The sequence below is a fragment of the Spermophilus citellus genome (genome assembly GCF_964194105.1).
Source record: "Spermophilus citellus genome assembly, chromosome: 2".
Taxonomy (NCBI): Eukaryota; Metazoa; Chordata; class Mammalia; order Rodentia; family Sciuridae; genus Spermophilus; species Spermophilus citellus.
This window is the reverse complement of record NC_138183.1, coordinates 202,969,543-202,977,090: the sequence shown is the minus strand read 5'-3', so window position 1 is coordinate 202,977,090 and position 7,548 is coordinate 202,969,543.

Genomic DNA, 7,548 nt, shown 5'->3' with positions numbered 1-7,548 from the left:
CTTGGATAACATGTATATACCACCATGTCTGCTGATGTCAAATTCTGATGTACATTTTTACCACTAAGAAAAAAAAACTGCAAGACCTTTACTTTTTTTTTTTTTTTTTCCCCAGTGCTGAGGATCAAACTACAGGGCCTTGCACATGCTAGGCAAACACTCTACTACCAACATACACCCCTAGTTCAACCTTTTAATTTTAAAAGAAACAACTGAGCCAGTCACAGTGATACATGCATAAAGAAAAGAGGTTACCTCTAAGGAGTGAGTGATAAAATGTCCAAAACCTTTAAAAAAAAAAAAGAGGTTTATTTAGCTCACTGTTTCTGAGGTCCGGGACCAAGGGGAATCTGGTGATATGCCTCTTGCTAATAGAGACTGGAGGTGACATGGGATATCACATGTAGAGAGATGAAGAGTATACTTGGATACCTTCTGGTCTCTCTCTTACAAAGCCATTAGTATTCCATATTCTACCCTGATGACCTTATCCTAATCACTTCCCAAAGGCCTTACCTCTAAGCACCATAGTTGGATTAAGTTTCTTAATATCTCACAGTGGGAATTAAATTTAAGACATGAATCCTTGTGGACACACTGTTTTGTATTTGTGTCGATATCATCTCTTAGTTATATATGTATCTGGATAAATAGATGTAGATGGGAAGATGTTACCACCGGATTTTTAAATGGATTTTTCTTGTTTCTTAGAACTACAAATAATTCTATTATTATTGACAGATGAAGTTTAACTAGAAACAAAACAGATTACATAAATACCCAATGCAGAAAGTTGGAATAGATTTTAGTAAACTTTGAAAAGTAAAAAGTTAGATTGAAGAGTAGATATTAATGAAATAGCTGGATATGGTGGCACATACCTATAATCCTAGGTACTTTAGAGGCTGAAGCAGGAGGATCACAGGATCCAGGCCAACCTGGGCAATTTAGCAAAACTCTGTCTCAAAAGTTTTAAGCTGGATGTGGTGACACACACCTATAATCCCAATGGCTTAGGGGACTGAAACAATAGGATTGAAAGTTTGAGACCAGCCTCAACAATTTAGCAAGGCTCTAAACAACTTAGTGAGACACTCAAGATGAGGCAGGAGAATTGCGAGTTCAAAGCCAGTCTCAGCAAAAGCAAGAAGCTAAGCAACTCAGTGAGACCCTGCCTCTAAATAAAATACAAAAAAGGACTTGGCGGGTGGGGCAGGGAAGGACTATGAATGTGGCCCCTGCATTCATTCCCTGGTACCCCCCCAAAAAAATTCCTAGGGGAAAAATATTGAAAGTACACAATGACACAATTAGTATAAGAAAAAAATATGAAGCTTAAATATAATAAAATACATAGTGAAATTGCAAAGGTAATCAGGCACCTCCCCTTCACAAAGCCCCAGGCTGATTTTTAATTTCAAAATCTAGTGAAAATAATGCAATAAAAGATAAACTCATTTCACTTATGAACACTGGTGCAAAAATCCTAACAGTGTATGTCTACATCCAGGTCTTACAATAATAAAGAGTTTAGCTCAGCATGGTAGCTCACATCTATAATCCCCAGCAACTCAGGAAGCTGAGGCCAAAGGACCAGCCTCAGCAATTTATCCAGGCCTTAAGCAATTTAGCTAGAGGCTGTCTCAAAATAAAAAGCACTGGGAATGTTGCTCAGTGGTAAAGTACTCCTTGATTCAATCCTTAGTATTAAAAAAAAAAAATAGGGGTGATTTAATGTCAGAAAAAATATTTTTCAGTGTAATTCATGTTGAGGAAAATAATATTTCTGTAGATTTGGGAAAAGTTAATAAGAGTTACACCTATATATGATAAAATTGATGATATATGATAAAATTGTACTGTCAGTAAAAAAAGGGTATTTCTTTAATTGATAAGTGGTTTGCCAAAAACCCACAGCAAAAGTGTGTGTGTGTGTGTGTGTGTGTGTGTGTGTGTGTGTAGCGGGGCATCACACACAGATCCTTACACATGGTAGGCATGTACTCTACCCATGCCTGCAAGTTTTTTTTTTTTTTTTTTTTTTTGATACCAGCAATTGAACCAAGGTGTATTTAACCACTGAGCCATGTTCCTGGCCCTTTTTATTTCAGGGTCTGGCTAAATCAATGAGGCTGGCTTTTAACTTGCAATCCTGCCTTAGCCTCCCCAGTCATTGGGATCGCAGGTGTCTACCATCATGACCAGCTAAATGTCATTCTTTTTTGGGGGGTGGGGGGCTACTGGGGATTGAACTCAGGAGTACTTGCCCACTGAACCAAGCCCCATTTTGTATTTTATTTAGAATCAGGGTTTCACTGAGTTGCTTAGTGCTTTTGCTGAGACTGGCTTTGAACTCAGAATTCTCCTGCCTTGGCTTCCTGAACTGCTGGGATTACAGGCATGCACCACCATGCCCTGCTAAATGTCATTCTTAATGAAAAACTTTAAATGCATTCTCTCTAGAGTTGGGATCTAAATAAGGGTTCCTGCTATCATGAGATGCCCTGCTCAGTGCTGAAAGGAAAGAGAAATGTGAGGTGTGAAGATTTGAAGAGAAAGAGAAAACTCCCATTATTTGCAGTTGATATAGGACTACTTAAAATATACACATAAACAAACTAAACCAAAATCATGTTTTAGTCGGACCACTGGACATGTTCAAATGGCTCTTCAGTTAATAGGACCCACCATCTTAGAATCTTTGGAATCTTATCCTCATACCACAAGGTGGCCTCTCCCCTCAGGAATCTTTTTCTTTGGTACTAGGGATTGAACTCAGGGGCACTCAACCACTGAACCACATCCCCAGACCTATTTTGTATTTTATTTAGAGATGGGTCACTGAGTTGCTTAGCACCTCACTTTTTTGCCAAGGCTGGCTTTGAACTTGGATCCTCCTATCTCAACCTCCCAAGCCACTGGGATTACAAGCATGCGCCACTGTGCCTGCCCCAGGAATCTTTACAGCTGCTAATGGAATAAAAAGCTTACAATGTGATTGGATTTTATTTACTCTTCTGTCTCTCCCAACTAACCATGAGCTCCTGGAGGACAGGAACTTGGCTAATGAGAGGGAGGGTTTATGATGTCCCCACCAATTGGTATTTGAGGAAAGGAAGGGTAAAGGGACCAGGGGAGGGGAGAGTGAGTGGGGTTAGAGATTCAACTATGTGCCTAGTAGCTTTAGGGAGAAGTTGGGCCTGGAGCTTTTCTGTTTAGTGGTAAAAATCTGAATCTGAAACCTAATCAAGATTGTGAGCAATGGAATTTCAAGTTTTCTAATTTACATTGACAACATAGAAGTGATGTTAGAATAAGTCATGAATTTGAAATCTAGAAATCCAAGTTGGGAAAGTCATGACAGTGATCAATATGGTCAAATAAACTCCAGGTTTGTTCATTTTTTTTACTTTTATGTATTTATATGTGGTGCTGCGAATTGAACCCAGTGCCAAGAGCACTCTACCACTAAGCCACAACCCCAGTCCCAGGTTTGTTTAAAATAAAGATTTAATAAATACATACAAGTTGTGTGTTGTGGTTTTTAAATTGACCAGGCATTTAGCTTAATTTTATCATTACTGGTGGGGGTATAGTAGACAGATAGCCCATTATAATATCTGACATTTTGGAGACAGTTTTGAGCAACTGTATACCAGGTATATTAGGCAGAAAAGGATTCAACATGGGGATTTTAGGTGTTTACAAAAATCATTAGAAAGATTGGAGTAGGCTTTATGCTGAAGATTAAAACATGACTTGTAAAAACTCCAGACTACCAGTAACTGTGTTCAAGAACTCCACACTGTAGCTGTGATTCAGGGCTCAGAAGGACAGGATCTAAACTATCATAGCAACCATTGATGCCCTGGAAGAGTGAAGGCTTACTGCCTTGGCCACTGCAATATTCTTGTCATATCTTCAACAAAATTGGAGATGGATATTGGTATCTCTGCAACCCTATTTGCCTAAGGAATGTTGCCTAAAGTAGCAGGGAATTACCTGTTTCTTGTTTTTCCATTCAAATCTCTTGCAAGTACTTGTAATTGTGGAACCTACTTTGTATGCAGAATTCTAACTTTTAAGTGTTTATAAGTTTCCAGCTTATGCAATGCAGTACAGAATAATTGGGTCCAGATATACAATGTATAGGGCCAGTGCACAATGAAGGTGCCCAGAGTCCATATTTGAAAAACAAGAAAAAAAAAAATAGTGCCATTAAAGTTACTAAGAGATAGTGTGATATGGTGGTGCATGCCAGTAATACCAGCAATTTAGCAAGGCCTGGAGATGTAATTCAGTGGTTAAGCACCCTGGGTTCAATCCCTGGTACCAAAAAAAAAGATACTAAAAGATAAATATTTTTTTCTTTCATCCAATCTCCTTTAAAAAAAAAAATTCAGAGGGTGGGTACTGGGGATTAAACTCAATGGCACTCAATCAGCCACTGAGCCACATCCCCAGTCCAATTTTGTATGGAACTTCACTTTTGCTGAGGCTGGCTTTGAACTCACAATCCTCCTGCCTCTGCCAGCCAAGCCACTGGGATTACAGATATGTGCCACTGTGCCTGGCCTCATCCAGTCTCCCTCTTGACTTGTCATGTATTTTTATTTTCTACTTAGTGTTCTAAGAAAAATTAAGATTTTACATAATTACTTGAATTTTACTTTTTATATTTTACAAAGCTATCTTTTTAAAAACATATTTTTTAGTTATAGGTAGACACAATATATTTCATTTTTATGTGGTGCTGAGGATCGAACCCAGTGCCCCACACATAGTAGGCAAGTGCTCTACCTCTGAGCCACAACCCCAGCCCCAAAGCCACATTTAAATATGAGTATTTAATTACATTGTGGAATTGCTGAAATTACACAATTCTATTTTGTAGCTTTTACATATTCTTACTAGAATAGTGGAAATGCTGAAAAATGTAACTCCAACTGTTGATTAAACCCAGAGCCTCACACTTGGTAAACAAAAATACTCTACCACAGAGTTATAATCCCAGTCCTTTTTTTTTTTTTAAAGATGAACACAATATCTTTATTTATTTTATTTATTTATTTTTATGTGGTGCTGAGGATGGAACCCAGTGCCTCACATGTGCAAGGCAAGTGTGCTATTGCTGTGCTATAACCACAGCCCCCCGCTCCCAGTCCTTTTTATTTTGAGACAAGATCTTGCTGAATTGCCCTGGCTAGTTTGGAACTTGTGATTCTCTTGCCTCAACCTCCTGAGTTTTGGGGATTACAGGCATGTGCCACCGTACCAGACTTTATTTCACTTCTCTATATGTACATGTTCTACCAACACCCTGTACTTTTAACTTAATGATGAATAAAGAAGTACTAGGGGCTGGGGTTGTGGCTCAGCAGGTAGAGCGCTCGCCTAGCACGTGTGAGGCCCTGGGTTCCGTTCTCAGCACCACATAAAAATAAATAAACAAAGATATTGTGTACAACTAAAAAATAAATATTAAAAAAAGTACTAAAACGAGGGGCTGGGGTTGTGGCTCAGCAGTAGAGTGCTCACCTAGCATGTGTGAGGCCCTAGGTTCGATCCTTGGCACCACATAAAAATAAATAAAATTAAAGTAATGTGTCCAACTACAACTAAAAAATATATTTTTTAAAAAAAGTACTAAAAGGAAAAGGCTGCCCCATTTTTCTGTTTCCTGTATTTTTAGCAAATGATTCATTAATAGAGGAAGTCATGCAAATAAAAATGTGATAGCTCAGCATGGTGGCACATGCCTGTAATTCTAGACTGAGATCAAAAGTTTGAGGCCAACCTCAGCCAGAGAGGGCCTAGCAACTTGGTGAGACCCTGTCTCAAAATAAAAGGGGCAGGATTGTGGCTCAGTGGTAGAGTGCTCGCCTAGCATGGACGGGACCCAGGTTCGATCCTCAGCACCACATAAAAATGAAGGCATTGTGTTGTGTCCATCTACACCTAAAAAATAAATATTAAAAAAATAAAAGGTAAAAAGGGCTGGGGGGCTGGGCATGGTCACATGCCTGTAATCCCAGTGGCTCGGGAGGTTGAGGCAGGAGGATCACAAATTCAAAAGGGCTGGATAAAGTGCCCCTGTGTTCAATCTCCCCAGTACAAAAAAAAAAAAAAAAAAAAAAAGTAAAGTGATAGAACACTATTGCCTTCTTGATGTTGTAAGTGCTAGTTTGAATGGATCAAACCCATGGCCCACATTCTAGGCAGTCTCTCTACCACTGAGCTATACCCTCAGCTCCCAAAAGGTAAAGCATTCCTTGAGAATGTCTTGAGTCCCAGCTGATGCAGTTGTAGATATAGACAGCTTATCCTGGCTTTGTCTCTCTGAGGTCCCATTTATCACATGCACTGGAATTCTCTGCTCATGTGGGATTGCAAACATAAGGGAATGGAGGCAATAAGGAACAGTGGACATGCATAGCTCATAGACCTTCAGTTGTGTACATGATCCTTTGTCCCACCAGACGTCACTTAGAAAACAAATTCAAAAATAAGATTATTCAAAAATTCAGGACAGCAACAACAGAGCATTAAAGCAAGTGTGGCTCTTCTGAGCACAGGGCATGTGCACAAGTGGAATGACAACCAAGACAGTTCTGGACACAAAAGAAGGAGGAACATGATATGCTGACCATATCCAGTAGAGACTGCTTGTAAACATAAGTGAGAGAGAAAGATATAGAGGCACTGAGGAAGCCATGTGATGAAAGAGCACATCAGATGCTGACTTTCTAGTCCTGCAAGTCCCGTGTCCTGTAGTTAATCAGCCCCAAACTGGGCAATATAAAGATGTGCAACTATTGTTAGATCATGGTGGCTTTCAGTGAACTAGAAAATTATGCTCCTTTCTTCAGATACTTTACTGCCATCTGTTGGAAAACTGTCATAATAACTATATTAACTAATAATGACTACATTAAGTGTTAGTAGCAATCCTTCCTGTTATCCTCAGAGTACCCAGGGCCAGAGGCATGAATGCTCATAACTAGAATCCTGAGCTTAGCAATTTAGCAGTGTGTGGCAGGAGGGATCCCCACCACACCCCTAACTTCCAGCCACAGAGGTAGTGAGTTGAATATCAGAACTAGTGATTCCTTACTTTATATTGTTTTGATCCTAGCACCCCATGAAGATTGTTGTGCTGGGGTCTTTATGGCCACTTCCAACATTTGACAAGGCCTGCTGTGTGGAATAATTTTTTGTATCTAGGAGAAGATTAAAAGGGCCAACAACAATAAAGTCTATTTTTGCTTTTGACTGGAATTATAGTAACTCTGCAGTCCACATATCTTATGCTAATTAAAAGTTTTGAGCATTAGATAATGCATAATTTAGTAATAAATATAAGAAAACTGACTATAAATTTAGTTTATTTTCAGAGACAACATCTTTCTTATAGGGTACCTGGGGTGGGAAGGCAATAAGATGACTTTCAAAGATGCAGATAGTGGTAGAAACTACTTCTTATATTCAGACCCTTCTTCACGGAGGTGTTAGGTCAAAGATTTAAGAGACAGGGTCTTGCCCAATGTC